Below are 20,596 nucleotides of genomic sequence, written 5' to 3' on the forward strand. Positions count from 1 at the left end.
CGGCACTTCTTGGATGGAGCAAATTCCACAATCATTGTGAACGGTTGCAGATCACGACCAATTCCCATCAGACGATCAGTTCGACAAGGGTGTCCCTTGTCAGTGTATTTTATCGCTTTGGCGCTGTACCCCATGCTGCGTGACATCGGACGGATGGTCGATGGTGTTCCTTTCCCAGGCGTCACCTTCCGCAGTGTGGCGTAGGCGGATGGTGTAGGTGTGTTTGTAGCAAACGCCAGGGACATCGATTCGGTTCGCCGAGTCCTCCACGTTTATGAACGAGCATCCGGTGCCATGTTAAAATCCAACAAAATGGTGCTAATCCCACTAGGACCACGATCATTGACCATCGAACGCCCATGCTACCGGATTGTAGGGGAACAACGTATCTTGGGTCTTGAGGTGACTGCCTGTCCACAGCGCATGTTAACACTCACGTGCAGGCGGATTCTCACGCGCATCAGAGGACTTTGCGTGAGTCACACTGATCAACGACTCGACCTCCATCAACGAATCCAACTGATTAATACTTACATCCTATCACGGGCATGGTATGTAGCACAACTCCTTACGCTACCGAAACAAACCAGCAGAGCCATCTCACAAACAGTATATTGCCTATTGTGGCGGCGTGCACTATTCAAAGTTGATGCACAGACTTGTACACTGCCAAAAGTCGATAGTCGCCTTGGACTCATTGACTTTCCCCACAAATGTGCGGCAATCCTGATTCACCGTATCGCCACTTTGCGTGAGATTGACCCAGGTGGGACAACAGCGGTGCTTTTCGACCGTTATCGCCTACAATCGGCGCGTGCACCAGTATGCTTGACACATATTCCATTCCGGATGACGACAGTCAAGGACTATCACCTCAATCAAAGTTACATCCTAGCAGTGGCCACCGACAAGGCACGCACATCGAAGCGCCTTTACTAGGCGCTTCGAGGCCAGCTCACACCACACAAATTGGAGGACAGACGACCGTCGGTCATCTGGCACCACGCTTGGGCTAATATCAACCACCTAGCCCTTCCCACAGAAGTTTCAGCGCTATGGTATCGCGTTGTAAACAATTTAATACCCACTAATCATCGCCTGGCGGCCATCCTCCTATGGCCCTCGGCTGCTTGCGGCCGATGTGGTGACGTAGACACCAGAGAGCATCGTCTCCTATGCCCTCACGTCACAGAAGTGTGGGACCTTGCACGTGTGCTATTAACGCTGATCGGTGGGACTACACTGGACTATGTGTCAGTCGACTGGTTCCTTAACCCTGGTATTCAGACCAACCCCCGAACACGACGTAACGCAATGGTGTGTCTCTTGGGCCAAACCATTTTCACGATCTATGACCTTTGCCTCGCAGATGCTGTCTCTTTCATGGACTACCTTTGGAGCCAGCATCGCCTGGCGGAATCTGACCGGAAATATACCATTACTTTTGCAAGATTTCTTAAAGTTGCAATGGTTCATGGTTATCAAAAGGTGTTCCGGGCTAACTAAGGCACCTCGTATAAGAATTGCCTGAGTGTACCCCTGGATCTTTGTCACTCGGACTTTCAAACTACCCTTGACTTACCCATACCCCAGATTTGATATTGGCCTTCTGGGCATCACTAGAGTAGACTGTTCTGTGATACTGATAATATGGAAATTGGTAACATGCGAATTGTGTGAACCTTGTATGAAAAATTATTGGAAAATTGGAAAACGCATAATCTATCTTAGAGGATTATTACTTTGTTAATTCTATGGGCGATGGGATTATCTCGCCAGTTCGTTTGAGTGTGCTGCGTCGCTGTTTTTTTTTTATTTTGCCTTCATTTCTGTCTTTATTTATTTCTTTCTATTTAGTTTTTAAAATCATCACTTGCCTCACACCTGCAGAGGGAGGTGTGTTTCTGAGTAGTGTGTCGTCGCCCCCTGAGGCATAGCAGAGTATGCCTCCGCTTTTATTTTCGGTTTATGGCAATAAGTCTTGCTACTAACAACACCCTGCTTTACGTGCTGCGTCGACACTAGAGGATGGCGGCATTTTTGGAGAGGAAAAGGTAGGGCTATAGGGGAGGTAGGAGGGAAAAAAAGTGTAGTATCTGTTCTTATCAGCTTAATATCTGATACGTCCTGCATCACACGACCAGAATATTAAACTCATTTTTGGCTTCTGACGGAGTGCTAGGGGCTTGCTCCACCTCTGTAGCGGGTTGGCCCGGCATTGCAGTACCGCCGGGATCGGCCCACCTAAAATTAATTAAAACACAGCCTGAAATGGGTTAACATTCTGCAGTGATCAGATATTCCGCTGGTAGCAAAACTTGTCGTAGTTGTTGATGTGCCCAGTAGTTAGTTGCTTACACACCACGATTTCTTTTAATTAATTTAAGATTATCTTAAGTAATTTTTTTTTTTTTTTGCGGTTAGCCGGACCGCACTTGCAGCCGCATTACGCTAGGCTGGTAATTTATGGGGGCACAGGACAGTGCCTTCGGATGCCTCGTTAGCGTCTCTTATGGTCTGGTCACAGATAATTTTAATTAAATTGTTTGGAGTTATAACCTTAGCTCCTCGCGAACGTCGTCGTCGTCGCCGCCGCACGCACGCAGAATACGTGTGTACACACGCACACACACATATGCAGTAGGTGGTGGACGACGTAAGCACTCGGCTAGGTGTAGCTCGCGCCAGTATAGCTCGCACCGGCCTGACGCTGCTGTGGGGCGGCCTCACGGCTTCTCCACTGCCCTGGCAGCTAGCGGCGTTCAAATAGGAGTCGCAGTTTACTCCTCGACATGGAGGGTAGTACTGGGCTGTTGACGAGTGCTCTCGTATATTGTCGTTCCTTCCGGCACTTGCTTTTGCGATGTTTTCGACGGTCGCCTGTTGCCATATCAGCCCGCACCACCGTATGTCACTCCCTCATGTGGAACGCCCACGCTGCAAGCATTTAGGCCCTGACACTGCGGTTTTTCATCTCTGGCGGTACTCCGCAAGGATACCGCCCTTCGATTGTGCCATTCCAGCACTAATCGAAGTGCTAGGTTTTCCGGCCTGTTAGGAGACCGCTTCTGCAAAATGTGCGAGGAGATTTTTGCTGGTTGCGAGCTACCCGCCGATTTTCTAGCTGTACGTATTGGCTTTAATCCAAAGGTCACAGGTCACTGATGGGCTAAAGACGTACGTCCCATCACCGTTCTTAACACTGATTATAAGTTGGTGGCACGAAGTGTGGCTTCACGTCTTAAACAGGGAATGAATAAGGTACTTTGTCCCACTCAATCATGTGGCGTTTCGAATCGAACCACCTTCACCGCTGCTTCTATATACCGTGATGCTGTCTTACTCACCCACCGCCGACGCTCGAACCCCGGCTGCAATTGATCCCTAGATTTCGCCGGTGCCTCCGATAGGGTCTCCCATCCTACCTGCTGGCCGTTATGTAGCGGATGGGTTTCGGGGAGCACTTCATAAGAGTCATCCGGCACTTCTTGGATGGAGCAAATTCCACAATCATTGTGAACGGTTGCAGATCACGACCAATTCCCATCAGACGATCAGTTCGACAAGGGTGTCCCTTGTCAGTGTATTTTATCGCTTTGGCGCTGTACCCCATGCTGCGTGACATCGGACGGATGGTCGATGGTGTTCCTTTCCCAGGCGTCACCTTCCGCAGTGTGGCGTAGGCGGATGGTGTAGGTGTGTTTGTAGCAAACGCCAGGGACATTGATTCGGTTCGCCGAGTCCTCCACGTTTATGAACGAGCATCCGGTGCCATGTTAAAATCCAACAAAATGGTGCTAATCCCACTAGGACCACGATCATTGACCATCGAACGCCCATGCTACCGGATTGTAGGGGAACAACGTATCTTGGGTCTTGAGGTGACTGCCTGTCCACAGCGCATGTTAACACTCACGTGCAGGCGGATTCTCACGCGCATCAGAGGACTTTGCGTGAGTCACACTGATCAACGACTCGACCTCCATCAACGAATCCAACTGATTAATACTTACATCCTATCACGGGCATGGTATGTAGCACAACTCCTTACGCTACCGAAACAAACCAGCAGAGCCATCTCACAAACAGTATATTGCCTATTGTGGCGGCGTGCACTATTCAAAGTTGATGCACAGACTTGTACACTGCCAAAAGTCGATAGTCGCCTTGGACTCATTGACTTTCCCCACAAATGTGCGGCAATCCTGATTCACCGTATCGCCACTTTGCGTGAGATTGACCCAGGTGGGACAACAGCGGTGCTTTTCGACCGTTATCGCCTACAATCGGCGCGTGCACCAGTATGCTTGACACATATTCCATTCCGGATGACGACAGTCAAGGACTATCACCTCAATCAAAGTTACATCCTAGCAGTGGCCACCGACAAGGCACGCACATCGAAGCGCCTTTACTAGGCGCTTCGAGGCCAGCTCACACCACACAAATTGGAGGACAGACGACCGTCGGTCATCTGGCACCACGCTTGGGCTAATATCAACCACCTAGCCCTTCCCACAGAAGTTTCAGCGCTATGGTATCGCGTTGTAAACAATTTAATACCCACTAATCATCGCCTGGCGGCCATCCTCCTATGGCCCTCGGCTGCTTGCGGCCGATGTGGTGACGTAGACACCAGAGAGCATCGTCTCCTATGCCCTCACGTCACAGAAGTGTGGGACCTTGCACGTGTGCTATTAACGCTGATCGGTGGGACTACACTGGACTATGTGTCAGTCGACTGGTTCCTTACCCCTGATATTCAGACCAACCCCCGAACACGACGTAACGCAATGGTGTGTCTCTTGGGCCAAACTATTTTCACGATCTATGACCTTTGCCTCGCAGAAGCTGTCTCTTTCATGGACTACCTTTGGAGCCAGCATCGCCTGGCGGAATCTGCCTGGAAATATACCATTACTTTTGCAAGATTTCTTAAAGTTGCAATGGTTGATGGTTATCAAAAGGTGTTCCGGGCTAACTAAGGCACCTCGTATAAGAATTGCCTGAGTGTACCCCTGGATCTTTGTCACTCGGACTTTCAAACTACCCTTGGCTTACCCATACCCCAGATTTGATATTGGCCTTCTGGGCATCACTAGAGTAGACTGTTCTGTGATACTGATAATATGGAAATTGGTAACATGCGAATTGTGTGAACCTTGTATGAAAAATTATTGGAAAATTGGAAAACGCATAATCTATCTTAGAGGATTATTACTTTGTTAATTCTATGGGCGATGGGATTATCTCGCCAGTTCGTTTGAGTGTGCTGCGTCGCTGTTTTTTTTTTATTTTGCCTTCATTTCTGTCTTTATTTATTTCTTTCTATTTAGTTTTTAAAATCATCACTTGCCTCACACCTGCAGAGGGAGGTGTGTTTCTGAGTAGTGTGTCGTCGCCCCCTGAGGCATAGCAGAGTATGCCTCCGCTTTTATTTTCGGTTTATGGCAATAAGTCTTGCTACTAACAACACCCTGCTTTACGTGCTGCGTCGACACTAGAGGATGGCGGCATTTTTGGAGAGGAAAAGGTAGGGCTATAGGGGAGGTAGGAGGGAAAAAAAGTGTAGTATCTGTTCTTATCAGCTTAATATCTGATACGTCCTGCATCACACGACCAGCAGAATATTAAACTCATTTTTGGCTTCTGACGGAGTGCTAGGGGCTTGCTCCACCTCTGTAGCGGGTTGGCCCGGCATTGCAGTACCGCCGGGATCGGCCCACCTAAAATTAATTAAAACACAGCCTGAAATGGGTTAACATTCTGCAGTGATCAGATATTCCGCTGGTAGCAAAACTTGTCGTAGTTGTTGATGTGCCCAGTAGTTAGTTGCTTACACACCACGATTTCTTTTAATTAATTTAAGATTATCTTAAGTAATTTTTTTTTTTTTTTTTTTTTTTTTGCGGTTAGCCGGACCGCACTTGCAGCCGCATTACGCTAGGCTGGTAATTTATGGGGGCACAGGACAGTGCCTTCGGATGCCTCGTTAGCGTCTCTTATGGTCTGGTCACAGATAATTTTAATTAAATTGTTTGGAGTTATAACCTTAGCTCCTCGCGAACGTCGTCGTCGTCGTCGTCGCCGCCGCACGCACGCAGAATACGTGTGTACACACGCACACACACATGTGCAGTAGGTGGTGGACGACGTAAGCACTCGGCTAGGTGTAGCTCGCGCCAGTATAGCTCGCACCGGCCTGACGCTGCTGTGGGGCGGCCTCACGGCTTCTCCACTGCCCTGGCAGCTAGCGGCGTTCAAATAGGAGTCGCAGTTTACTCCTCGACATGGAGGGTAGTACTGGGCTGTTGACGAGTGCTCTCGTATATTGTCGTTCCTTCCGGCACTTGCTTTTGCGATGTTTTCGACGGTCGCCTGTTACCATATCAGCCCGCACCACCGTATGTCACTCCCTCATGTGGAACGCACACGCTGCAAGCATTTAGGCCCTGACACTGCGGTTTTTCATCTCTGGCGGTACTCCGCAAGGATACCGCCCTTCGATTGTGCCATTCCAGCACTAATCGAAGTGCTAGGTTTTCCGGCCTGTTAGGAGACCGCTTCTGCAAAATGTGCGAGGAGATTTTTGCTGGTTGCGAGCTACCCGCCGATTTTCTAGCTGTACGTATTGGCTTTAATCCAAAGGTCACAGGTCACTGATGGGCTAAAGACGTACGTCCCATCACCGTTCTTAACACTGATTATAAGTTGGTGGCACGAAGTGTGGCTTCACGTCTTAAACAGGGAATGAATAAGGTACTTTGTCCCACTCAATCATGTGGCGTTTCGAATCGAACCACCTTCACCGCTGCTTCTATATACCGTGATGCTGTCTTACTCACCCACCGCCGACGCTCGAACCCCGGCTGCAATTGATCCCTAGATTTCGCCGGTGCCTCCGATAGGGTCTCCCATCCTACCTGCTGGCCGTTATGTAGCGGATGGGTTTCGGGGAGCACTTCATAAGAGTCATCCGGCACTTCTTGGATGGAGCAAATTCCACAATCATTGTGAACGGTTGCAGATCACGACCAATTCCCATCAGACGATCAGTTCGACAAGGGTGTCCCTTGTCAGTGTATTTTATCGCTTTGGCGCTGTACCCCATGCTGCGTGACATCGGACGGATGGTCGATGGTGTTCCTTTCCCAGGCGTCACCTTCCGCAGTGTGGCGTAGGCGGATGGTGTAGGTGTGTTTGTAGCAAACGCCAGGGACATCGATTCGGTTCGCCGAGTCCTCCACGTTTATGAACGAGCATCCGGTGCCATGTTAAAATCCAACAAAATGGTGCTAATCCCACTAGGACCACGATCATTGACCATCGAACGCCCATGCTACCGGATTGTAGGGGAACAACGTATCTTGGGTCTTGAGGTGACTGCCTGTCCACAGCGCATGTTAACACTCACGTGCAGGCGGATTCTCACGCACATCAGAGGACTTTGCGTGAGTCACACTGATCAACGACTCGACCTCCATCAACGAATCCAACTGATTAATACTTACATTCTATCACGGGCATGGTATGTAGCACAACTCCTTACGCTACCGAAACAAACCAGCAGAGCCATCTCACAAACAGTATATTGCCTATTGTGGCGGCGTGCACTATTCAAAGTTGATGCACAGACTTGTACACTGCCAAAAGTCGATAGTCGCCTTGGACTCATTGACTTTCCCCACAAATGTGCGGCAATCCTGATTCACCGTATCGCCACTTTGCGTGAGATTGACCCAGGTGGGACAACAGCGGTGCTTTTCGACCGTTATCGCCTACAATCGGCGCGTGCACCAGTATGCTTGACACATATTCCATTCCGGATGACGACAGTCAAGGACTATCACCTCAATCAAAGTTACATCCTAGCAGTGGCCACCGACAAGGCACGCACATCGAAGCGCCTTTACTAGGCGCTTCGAGGCCAGCTCACACCACACAAATTGGAGGACAGACGACCGTCGGTCATCTGGCACCACGCTTGGGCTAATATCAACCACCTAGCCCTTCCCACAGAAGTTTCAGCGCTATGGTATCGCGTTGTAAACAATTTAATACCCACTAATCATCGCCTGGCGGCCATCCTCCTATGGCCCTCGGCTGCTTGCGGCCGATGTGGTGACGTAGACAACAGAGAGCATCGTCTCCTATGCCCTCACGTCACAGAAGTGTGTGACCTTGCACGTGTGCTATTAACGCTGATCGGTGGGACTACACTGGACTATGTGTCAGTCGACTGGTTCCTTAACCCTGGTATTCAGACCAACCCCCGAACACGACGTAACGCAATGGTGTGTCTCTTGGGCCAAACCATTTTCACGATCTATGACCTTTGCCTCGCAGATGCTGTCTCTTTCATGGACTACCTTTGGAGCCAGCATCGCCTGGCGGAATCTGACCGGAAATATACCATTACTTTTGCAAGATTTCTTAAAGTTGCAATGGTTCATGGTTATCAAAAGGTGTTCCGGGCTAACTAAGGCACCTCGTATAAGAATTGCCTGAGTGTACCCCTGGATCTTTGTCACTCGGACTTTCAAACTACCCTTGACTTACCCATACCCCAGATTTGATATTGGCCTTCTGGGCATCACTAGAGTAGACTGTTCTGTGATACTGATAATATGGAAATTGGTAACATGCGAATTGTGTGAACCTTGTATGAAAAATTATTGGAAAATTGGAAAACGCAAAATCTATCTTAGAGGATTATTACTTTGTTAATTCTATGGGCGATGGGATTATCTCGCCAGTTCGTTTGAGTGTGCTGCGTCGTTGTTTTTTTTTTATTTTGCCTTCATTTCTGTCTTTATTTATTTCTTTCTATTTAGTTTTTAAAATCATCACTTGCCTCACACCTGCAGAGGGAGGTGTGTTTCTGAGTAGTGTGTCGTCGCCCCCTGAGGCATAGCAGAGTATGCCTCCGCTTTTATTTTCGGTTTATGGCAATAAGTCTTGCTACTAACAACACCCTGCTTTACGTGCTGCGTCGACACTAGAGGATGGCGGCATTTTTGGAGAGGAAAAGGTAGGGCTATAGGGGAGGTAGGAGGGAAAAAAAGTGTAGTATCTGTTCTTATCAGCTTAATATCTGATACGTCCTGCATCACACGACCAGAATATTAAACTCATTTTTGGCTTCTGACGGAGTGCTAGGGGCTTGCTCCACCTCTGTAGCGGGTTGGCCCGGCATTGCAGTACCGCCGGGATCGGCCCACCTAAAACTAATTAAAACACAGCCTGAAATGGGTTAACATTCTGCAGTGATCAGATATTCCGCTGGTAGCAAAACTTGTCGTAGTTGTTGATGTGCCCAGTAGTTAGTTGCTTACACACCACGATTTCTTTTAATTAATTTAAGATTATCTTAAGTAATTTTTTTTTTTTTTTTTTTTTTTTTGCGGTTATCCGGACCGCACTTGCAGCCGCATTACGCTAGGCTGGTAATTTATGGGGGCACAGGACAGTGCCTTCGGATGCCTCGTTAGCGTCTCTTATGGTCTGGTCACAGATAATTTTAATTAAATTGTTTGGAGTTATAACCTTAGCTCCTCGCGAACGTCGTCGTCGTCGTCGTCGCCGCCGCACGCACGCAGAATACGTGTGTACACACGCACACACACATATGCAGTAGGTGGTGGACGACGTAAGCACTCGGCTAGGTGTAGCTCGCGCCAGTATAGCTCGCACCGGCCTGACGCTGCTGTGGGGCGGCCTCACGGCTTCTCCACTGCCCTGGCAGCTAGCGGCGTTCAAATAGGAGTCGCAGTTTACTCCTCGACATGGAGGGTAGTACTGGGCTGTTGACGAGTGCTCTCGTATATTGTCGTTCCTTCCGGCACTTGCTTTTGCGATGTTTTCGACGGTCGCCTGTTACCATATCAGCCCGCACCACCGTATGTCACTCCCTCATGTGGAACGCACACGCTGCAAGCATTTAGGCCCTGACACTGCGGTTTTTCATCTCTGGCGGTACTCCGCAAGGATACCGCCCTTCGATTGTGCCATTCCAGCACTAATCGAAGTGCTAGGTTTTCCGGCCTGTTAGGAGACCGCTTCTGCAAAATGTGCGAGGAGATTTTTGCTGGTTGCGAGCTACCCGCCGATTTCCTAGCTGTACGTATTGGCTTTAATCCAAAGGTCACAGGTCACTGATGGGCTAAAGACGTACGTCCCATCACCGTTCTTAACACTGATTATAAGTTGGTGGCACGAAGTGTGGCTTCACGTCTTAAACAGGGAATGAATAAGGTACTTTGTCCCACTCAATCATGTGGCGTTTCGAATCGAACCACCTTCACCGCTGCTTCTATATACCGTGATGCTGTCTTACTCACCCACCGCCGACGCTCGAACCCCGGCTGCAATTGATCCCTAGATTTCGCCGGTGCCTCCGATAGGGTCTCCCATCCTACCTGCTGGCCGTTATGTAGCGGATGGGTTTCGGGGAGCACTTCATAAGAGTCATCCGGCACTTCTTGGATGGAGCAAATTCCACAATCATTGTGAACGGTTGCAGATCACGACCAATTCCCATCAGACGATCAGTTCGACAAGGGTGTCCCTTGTCAGTGTATTTTATCGCTTTGGCGCTGTACCCCATGCTGCGTGACATCGGACGGATGGTCGATGGTGTTCCTTTCCCAGGCGTCACCTTCCGCAGTGTGGCGTAGGCGGATGGTGTAGGTGTGTTTGTAGCAAACGCCAGGGACATCGATTCGGTTCGCCGAGTCCTCCACGTTTATGAACGAGCATCCGGTGCCATGTTAAAATCCAACAAAATGGTGCTAATCCCACTAGGACCACGATCATTGACCATCGAACGCCCATGCTACCGGATTGTAGGGGAACAACGTATCTTGGGTCTTGAGGTGACTGCCTGTCCACAGCGCATGTTAACACTCACGTGCAGGCGGATTCTCACGCGCATCAGAGGACTTTGCGTGAGTCACACTGATCAACGACTCGACCTCCATCAACGAATCCAACTGATTAATACTTACATCCTATCACGGGCATGGTATGTAGCACAACTCCTTATGCTACCGAAACAAACCAGCAGAGCCATCTCACAAACAGTATATTGCCTATTGTGGCGGCGTGCACTATTCAAAGTTGATGCACAGACTTGTACACTGCCAAAAGTCGATAGTCGCCTTGGACTCATTGACTTTCCCCACAAATGTGCGGCAATCCTGATTCACCGTATCGCCACTTTGCGTGAGATTGACCCAGGTGGGACAACAGCGGTGCTTTTCGACCGTTATCGCCTACAATCGGCGCGTGCACCAGTATGCTTGACACATATTCCATTCCGGATGACGACAGTCAAGGACTATCACCTCAATCAAAGTTACATCCTAGCAGTGGCCACCGACAAGGCACGCACATCGAAGCGCCTTTACTAGGCGCTTCGAGGCCAGCTCACACCACACAAATTGGAGGACAGACGACCGTCGGTCATCTGGCACCACGCTTGGGCTAATATCAACCACCTAGCCCTTCCCACAGAAGTTTCAGCGCTATGGTATCGCGTTGTAAACAATTTAATACCCACTAATCATCGCCTGGCGGCCATCCTCCTATGGCCCTCGGCTGCTTGCGGCCGATGTGGTGACGTAGACACCAGAGAGCATCGTCTCCTATGCCCTCACGTCACAGAAGTGTGGGACCTTGCACGTGTGCTATTAACGCTGATCGGTGGGACTACACTGGACTATGTGTCAGTCGACTGGTTCCTTAACCCTGGTATTCAGACCAACGCCCGAACACGACGTAACGCAATGGTGTGTCTCTTGGGCCAAACCATTTTCACGATCTATGACCTTTGCCTCGCAGATGCTGTCTCTTTCATGGACTACCTTTGGAGCCAGCATCGCCTGGCGGAATCTGACCGGAAATATACCATTACTTTTGCAAGATTTCTTAAAGTTGCAATGGTTCATGGTTATCAAAAGGTGTTCCGGGCTAACTAAGGCACCTCGTATAAGAATTGCCTGAGTGTACCCCTGGATCTTTGTCACTCGGACTTTCAAACTACCCTTGACTTACCCATACCCCAGATTTGATATTGGCCTTCTGGGCATCACTAGAGTAGACTGTTCTGTGATACTGATAATATGGAAATTGGTAACATGCGAATTGTGTGAACCTTGTATGAAAAATTATTGGAAAATTGGAAAACGCGTAATCTATCTTAGAGGATTATTACTTTGTTAATTCTATGGGCGATGGGATTATCTCGCCAGTTCGTTTGAGTGTGCTGTGTCGCTGTTTTTTTTTTATTTTGCCTTCATTTCTGTCTTTATTTATTTCTTTCTATTTAGTTTTTAAAATCATCACTTGCCTCACACCTGCAGAGGGAGGTGTGTTTCTGAGTAGTGTGTCGTCGCCCCCTGAGGCATAGCAGAGTATGCCTCCGCTTTTATTTTCGGTTTATGGCAATAAGTCTTGCTACTAACAACACCCTGCTTTACGTGCTGCGTCGACACTAGAGGATGGCGGCATTTTTGGAGAGGAAAAGGTAGGGCTATAGGGGAGGTAGGAGGGAAAAAAAGTGTAGTATCTGTTCTTATCAGCTTAATATCTGATACGTCCTGCATCACACGACCAGAATATTAAACTCATTTTTGGCTTCTGACGGAGTGCTAGGGGCTTGCTCCACCTCTGTAGCGGGTTGGCCCGGCATTGCAGTACCGCCGGGATCGGCCCACCTAAAATTAATTAAAACACAGCCTGAAATGGGTTAACATTCTGCAGTGATCAGATATTCCGCTGGTAGCAAAACTTGTCGTAGTTGTTGATGTGCCCAGTAGTTAGTTGCTTACACACCACGATTTCTTTTAATTAATTTAAGATTATCTTAAGTAATTTTTTTTTTTTTTTTGCGGTTAGCCGGACCGCACTTGCAGCCGCATTACGCTAGGCTGGTAATTTATGGGGGCACAGGACAGTGCCTTCGGATGCCTCGTTAGCGTCTCTTATGGTCTGGTCACAGATAATTTTAATTAAATTGTTTGGAGTTATAACCTTAGCTCCTCGCGAACGTCGTCGTCGTCGCCGCCGCACGCACGCAGAATACGTGTGTACACACGCACACACACATATGCAGTAGGTGGTGGACGACGTAAGCACTCGGCTAGGTGTAGCTCGCGCCAGTATAGCTCGCACCGGCCTGACGCTGCTGTGGGGCGGCCTCACGGCTTCTCCACTGCCCTGGCAGCTAGCGGCGTTCAAATAGGAGTCGCAGTTTACTCCTCGACATGGAGGGTAGTACTGGGCTGTTGACGAGTGCTCTCGTATATTGTCGTTCCTTCCGGCACTTGCTTTTGCGATGTTTTCGACGGTCGCCTGTTGCCATATCAGCCCGCACCACCGTATGTCACTCCCTCATGTGGAACGCACACGCTGCAAGCATTTAGGCCCTGACACTGCGGTTTTTCATCTCTGGCGGTACTCCGCAAGGATACCGCCCTTCGATTGTGCCATTCCAGCACTAATCGAAGTGCTAGGTTTTCCGGCCTGTTAGGAGACCGCTTCTGCAAAATGTGCGAGGAGATTTTTGCTGGTTGCGAGCTACCCGCCGATTTTCTAGCTGTACGTATTGGCTTTAATCCAAAGGTCACAGGTCACTGATGGGCTAAAGACGTACGTCCCATCACCGTTCTTAACACTGATTATAAGTTGGTGGCACGAAGTGTGGCTTCACGTCTTAAACAGGGAATGAATAAGGTACTTTGTCCCACTCAATCATGTGGCGTTTCGAATCGAACCACCTTCACCGCTGCTTCTATATACCGTGATGCTGTCTTACTCACCCACCGCCGACGCTCGAACCCCGGCTGCAATTGATCCCTAGATTTCGCCGGTGCCTCCGATAGGGTCTCCCATCCTACCTGCTGGCCGTTATGTAGCGGATGGGTTTCGGGGAGCACTTCATAAGAGTCATCCGGCACTTCTTGGATGGAGCAAATTCCACAATCATTGTGAACGGTTGCAGATCACGACCAATTCCCATCAGACGATCAGTTCGACAAGGGTGTCCCTTGTCAGTGTATTTTATCGCTTTGGCGCTGTACCCCATGCTGCGTGACATCGGACGGATGGTCGATGGTGTTCCTTTCCCAGGCGTCACCTTCCGCAGTGTGGCGTAGGCGGATGGTGTAGGTGTGTTTGTAGCAAACGCCAGGGACATCGATTCGGTTCGCCGAGTCCTCCACGTTTATGAACGAGCATCCGGTGCCATGTTAAAATCCAACAAAATGGTGCTAATCCCACTAGGACCACGATCATTGACCATCGAACGCCCATGCTACCGGATTGTAGGGGAACAACGTATCTTGGGTCTTGAGGTGACTGCCTGTCCACAGCGCATGTTAACACTCACGTGCAGGCGGATTCTCACGCGCATCAGAGGACTTTGCGTGAGTCACACTGATCAACGACTCGACCTCCATCAACGAATCCAACTGATTAATACTTACATTCTATCACGGGCATGGTATGTAGCACAACTCCTTACGCTACCGAAACAAACCAGCAGAGCCATCTCACAAACAGTATATTGCCTATTGTGGCGGCGTGCACTATTCAAAGTTGATGCACAGACTTGTACACTGCCAAAAGTCGATAGTCGCCTTGGACTCATTGACTTTCCCCACAAATGTGCGGCAATCCTGATTCACCGTATCGCCACTTTGCGTGAGATTGACCCAGGTGGGACAACAGCGGTGCTTTTCGACCGTTATCGCCTACAATCGGCGCGTGCACCAGTATGCTTGACACATATTCCATTCCGGATGACGACAGTCAAGGACTATCACCTCAATCAAAGTTACATCCTAGCAGTGGCCACCGACAAGGCACGCACATCGAAGCGCCTTTACTAGGCGCTTCGAGGCCAGCTCACACCACACAAATTGGAGGACAGACGACCGTCGGTCATCTGGCACCACGCTTGGGCTAATATCAACCACCTAGCCCTTCCCACAGAAGTTTCAGCGCTATGGTATCGCGTTGTAAACAATTTAATACCCACTAATCATCGCCTGGCGGCCATCCTCCTATGGCCCTCGGCTGCTTGCGGCCGATGTGGTGACGTAGACAACAGAGAGCATCGTCTCCTATGCCCTCACGTCACAGAAGTGTGGGACCTTGCACGTGTGCTATTAACGCTGATCGGTGGGACTACACTGGACTATGTGTCAGTCGACTGGTTCCTTAACCCTGGTATTCAGACCAACCCCCGAACACGACGTAACGCAGTGGTGTGTCTCTTGGGCCAAACCATTTTCACGATCTATGACCTTTGCCTCGCAGATGCTGTCTCTTTCATGGACTACCTTTGGAGCCAGCATCGCCTGGCGGAATCTGACCGGAAATATACCATTACTTTTGCAAGATTTCTTAAAGTTGCAATGGTTGATGGTTATCAAAAGGTGTTCCGGGCTAACTAAGGCACCTCGTATAAGAATTGCCTGAGTGTACCCCTGGATCTTTGTCACTCGGACTTTCAAACTACCCTTGACTTACCCATACCCCAGATTTGATATTGGCCTTCTGGGCATCACTAGAGTAGACTGTTCTGTGATACTGATAATATGGAAATTGGTAACATGCGAATTGTGTGAACCTTGTATGAAAAATTATTGGAAAATTGGAAAACGCAAAATCTATCTTAGAGGATTATTACTTTGTTAATTCTATGGGCGATGGGATTATCTCGCCAGTTCGTTTGAGTGTGCTGCGTCGTTGTTTTTTTTTTATTTTGCCTTCATTTCTGTCTTTATTTATTTCTTTCTATTTAGTTTTTAAAATCATCACTTGCCTCACACCTGCAGAGGGAGGTGTGTTTCTGAGTAGTGTGTCGTCGCCCCCTGAGGCATAGCAGAGTATGCCTCCGCTTTTATTTTCGGTTTATGGCAATAAGTCTTGCTACTAACAACACCCTGCTTTACGTGCTGCGTCGACACTAGAGGATGGCGGCATTTTTGGAGAGGAAAAGGTAGGGCTATAGGGGAGGTAGGAGGGAAAAAAAGTGTAGTATCTGTTCTTATCAGCTTAATATCTGATACGTCCTGCATCACACGACCAGAATATTAAACTCATTTTTGGCTTCTGACGGAGTGCTAGGGGCTTGCTCCACCTCTGTAGCGGGTTGGCCCGGCATTGCAGTACCGCCGGGATCGGCCCACCTAAAATTAATTAAAACACAGCCTGAAATGGGTTAACATTCTGCAGTGATCAGATATTCCGCTGGTAGCAAAACTTGTCGTAGTTGTTGATGTGCCCAGTAGTTAGTTGCTTACACACCACGATTTCTTTTAATTAATTTAAGATTATCTTAAGTAATTTTTTTTTTTTTTTTTTTTTTTTGCGGTTAGCCGGACCGCACTTGCAGCCGCATTACGCTAGGCTGGTAATTTATGGGGGCACAGGACAGTGCCTTCGGATGCCTCGTTAGCGTCTCTTATGGTCTGGTCACAGATAATTTTAATTAAATTGTTTGGAGTTATAACCTTAGCTCCTCGCGAACGTCGTCGTCGTCGTCGCCGCCGCACGCACGCAGAATACGTGTGTACACACGCACACACACATATGCAGTAGGTGGTGGACGACGTAAGCACTCGGCTAGGTGTAGCTCGCGCCAGTATAGCTCGCACCGGCCTGACGCTGCTGTGGGGCGGCCTCACGGCTTCTCCACTGCCCTGGCAGCTAGCGGCGTTCAAATAGGAGTCGCAGTTTACTCCTCGACATGGAGGGTAGTACTGGGCTGTTGACGAGTGCTCTCGTATATTGTCGTTCCTTCCGGCACTTGCTTTTGCGATGTTTTCGACGGTCGCCTGTTACCATATCAGCCCGCACCACCGTATGTCACTCCCTCATGTGGAACGCACACGCTGCAAGCATTTAGGCCCTGACACTGCGGTTTTTCATCTCTGGCGGTACTCCGCAAGGATACCGCCCTTCGATTGTGCCATTCCAGCACTAATCGAAGTGCTAGGTTTTCCGGCCTGTTAGGAGACCGCTTCTGCAAAATGTGCGAGGAGATTTTTGCTGGTTGCGAGCTACCCGCCGATTTTCTAGCTGTACGTATTGGCTTTAATCCAAAGGTCACAGGTCACTGATGGGCTAAAGACGTACGTCCCATCACCGTTCTTAACACTGATTATAAGTTGGTGGCACGAAGTGTGGCTTCACGTCTTAAACAGGGAATGAATAAGGTACTTTGTCCCACTCAATCATGTGGCGTTTCGAATCGAACCACCTTCACCGCTGCTTCTATATACCGTGATGCTGTCTTACTCACCCACCGCCGACGCTCGAACCCCGGCTGCAATTGATCCCTAGATTTCGCCGGTGCCTCCGATAGGGTCTCCCATCCTACCTGCTGGCCGTTATGTAGCGGATGGGTTTCGGGGAGCACTTCATAAGAGTCATCCGGCACTTCTTGGATGGAGCAAATTCCACAATCATTGTGAACGGTTGCAGATCACGACCAATTTCCATCAGACGATCAGTTCGACAAGGGTGTCCCTTGTCAGTGTATTTTATCGCTTTGGCGCTGTACCCCATGCTGCGTGACATCGGACGGATGGTCGATGGTGTTCCTTTCCCAGGCGTCACCTTCCGCAGTGTGGCGTAGGCGGATGGTGTAGGTGTGTTTGTAGCAAACGCCAGGGACATCGATTCGGTTCGCCGAGTCCTCCACGTTTATGAACGAGCATCCGGTGCCATGTTAAAATCCAACAAAATGGTGCTAATCCCACTAGGACCACGATCATTGACCATCGAACGCCCATGCTACCGGATTGTAGGGGAACAACGTATCTTGGGTCTTGAGGTGACTGCCTGTCCACAGCGCATGTTAACACTCACGTGCAGGCGGATTCTCACGCGCATCAGAGGACTTTGCGTGAGTCACACTGATCAACGACTCGACCTCCATCAACGAATCCAACTGATTAATACTTACATCCTATCACGGGCATGGTATGTAGCACAACTCCTTACGCTACCGAAACAAACCAGCAGAGCCATCTCACAAACAGTATATTGCCTATTGTGGCGGCGTGCACTATTCAAAGTTGATGCACAGACTTGTACACTGCCAAAAGTCGATAGTCGCCTTGGACTCATTGACTTTCCCCACAAATGTGCGGCAATCCTGATTCACCGTATCGCCACTTTGCGTGAGATTGACCCAGGTGGGACAACAGCGGTGCTTTTCGACCGTTATCGCCTACAATCGGCGCGTGCACCAGTATGCTTGACACATATTCCATTCCGGATGACGACAGTCAAGGACTATCACCTCAATCAAAGTTACATCCTAGCAGTGGCCACCGACAAGGCACGCACATCGAAGCGCCTTTACTAGGCGCTTCGAGGCCAGCTCACACCACACAAATTGGAGGACAGACGACCGTCGGTCATCTGGCACCACGCTTGGGCTAATATCAACCACCTAGCCCTTCCCACAGAAGTTTCAGCGCTATGGTATCGCGTTGTAAACAATTTAATACCCACTAATCATCGCCTGGCGGCCATCCTCCTATGGCCCTCGGCTGCTTGCGGCCGATGTGGTGACGTAGACACCAGAGAGCATCGTCTCCTATGCCCTCCCGTCACAGAAGTGTGGGACCTTGCACGTGTGCTATTAACGCTGATCGGTGGGACTACACTGGACTATGTGTCAGTCGACTGGTTCCTTAACCCTGGTATTCAGACCAACCCCCGAACACGACGTAACGCAATGGTGTGTCTCTTGGGCCAAAGCATTTTCACGATCTATGACCTTTGCCTCGCAGATGCTGTCTCTTTCATGGACTACCTTTGGAGCCAGCATCGCCTGGCGGAATCTGACCGGAAATATACCATTACTTTTGCAAGATTTCTTAAAGTTGCAATGGTTCATGGTTATCAAAAGGTGTTCCGGGCTAACTAAGGCACCTCGTATAAGAATTGCCTGAGTGTACCCCTGGATCTTTGTCACTCGGACTTTCAAACTACCCTTGACTTACCCATACCCCAGATTTGATATTGGCCTTCTGGGCATCACTAGAGTAGACTGTTCTGTGATACTGATAATATGGAAATTGGTAACATGCGAATTGTGTGAACCTTGTATGAAAAATTATTGGAAAATTGGAAAACGCATAATCTATCTTAGAGGATTATTACTTTGTTAATTCTATGGGCGATGGGATTATCTCGCCAGTTCGTTTGAGTGTGCTGCGTCGTTGTTTTTTTTTTATTTTGCCTTCATTTCTGTCTTTATTTATTTCTTTCTATTTAGTTTTTAAAATCATCACTTGCCTCACACCTGCAGAGGGAGGTGTGTTTCTGAGTAGTGTGTCGTCGCCCCCTGAGGCATAGCAGAGTATGCCTCCGCTTTTATTTTCGGTTTATGGCAATAAGTCTTGCTACTAACAACACCCTGCTTTACGTGCTGCGTCGACACTAGAGGATGGCGGCATTTTTGGAGAGGAAAAGGTAGGGCTATAGGGGAGGTAGGAGGGAAAAAAAGTGTAGTATCTGTTCTTATCAGCTTAATATCTGATACGTCCTGCATCACACGACCAGAATATTAAACTCATTTTTGGCTTCTGACGGAGTGCTAGGGGCTTGCTCCACCTCTGTAGCGGGTTGGCCCGGCATTGCAGTACCGCCGGGATCGGCCCACCTAAAATTAATTAAAACACAGCCTGAAATGGGTTAACATTCTGCAGTGATCAGATATTCCGCTGGTAGCAAAACTTGTCGTAGTTGTTGATGTGCCCAGTAGTTAGTTGCTTACACACCACGATTTCTTTTAATTAATTTAAGATTATCTTAAGTAATTTTTTTTTTTTTTTTTGCGGTTAGCCGGACCGCACTTGCAGCCGCATTACGCTAGGCTGGTAATTTATGGGGGCACAGGACAGTGCCTTCGGATGCCTCGTTAGCGTCTCTTATGGTCTGGTCACAGATAATTTTAATTAAATTGTTTGGAGTTATAACCTTAGCTCCTCGCGAACGTCGTCGTCGTCGTCGCCGCCGCACGCACGCAGAATACGTGTGTACACACGCACACACACATATGCAGTAGGTGGTGGACGACGTAAGCACTCGGCTAGGTGTAGCTCGCGCCAGTATAGCTCGCACCGGCCTGACGCTGCTGTGGGGCGGCCTCACGGCTTCTCCACTGCCCTGGCAGCTAGCGGCGTTCAAATAGGAGTCGCAGTTTACTCCTCGACATGGAGGGTAGTACTGGGCTGTTGACGAGTGCTCTCGTATATTGTCGTTCCTTCCGGCACTTGCTTTTGCGATGTTTTCGACGGTCGCCTGTTACCATATCAGCCCGCACCACCGTATGTCACTCCCTCATGTGGAACGCACACGCTGCAAGCATTTAGGCCCTGACACTGCGGTTTTTCATCTCTGGCGGTACTCCGCAAGGATACCGCCCTTCGATTGTGCCATTCCAGCACTAATCGAAGTGCTAGGTTTTCCGGCCTGTTAGGAGACCGCTTCTGCAAAATGTGCGAGGAGATTTTTGCTGGTTGCGAGCTACCCGCCGATTTTCTAGCTGTACATATTGGCTTTAATCCAA

General features: G+C 49.1%; 6 pseudogenes; all 6 read left to right on the top strand.

Annotated features, from left to right (window-relative positions):
• Positions 1 to 2,036: 2,036 nt before the first annotated feature.
• LOC124719825 lies at positions 2,037 to 2,249 on the top strand (annotated as a pseudogene).
• Positions 2,250 to 5,515: 3,266 nt separating this feature from the next.
• Positions 5,516 to 5,731, top strand: LOC124721209 (annotated as a pseudogene).
• Positions 5,732 to 9,013: 3,282 nt separating this feature from the next.
• On the top strand, positions 9,014 to 9,226 carry LOC124719833 (annotated as a pseudogene).
• Positions 9,227 to 12,508: 3,282 nt separating this feature from the next.
• LOC124719840 lies at positions 12,509 to 12,721 on the top strand (annotated as a pseudogene).
• Positions 12,722 to 15,988: 3,267 nt separating this feature from the next.
• Positions 15,989 to 16,201, top strand: LOC124719846 (annotated as a pseudogene).
• Positions 16,202 to 19,479: 3,278 nt separating this feature from the next.
• On the top strand, positions 19,480 to 19,692 carry LOC124719853 (annotated as a pseudogene).
• The last annotated feature ends 904 nt before the right edge of the window (positions 19,693 to 20,596 follow it).

Source organism: Schistocerca piceifrons, chromosome 1 (assembly GCF_021461385.2).
Source record: "Schistocerca piceifrons isolate TAMUIC-IGC-003096 chromosome 1, iqSchPice1.1, whole genome shotgun sequence".
Lineage (NCBI taxonomy): Eukaryota > Metazoa > Arthropoda > Insecta > Orthoptera > Acrididae > Schistocerca > Schistocerca piceifrons.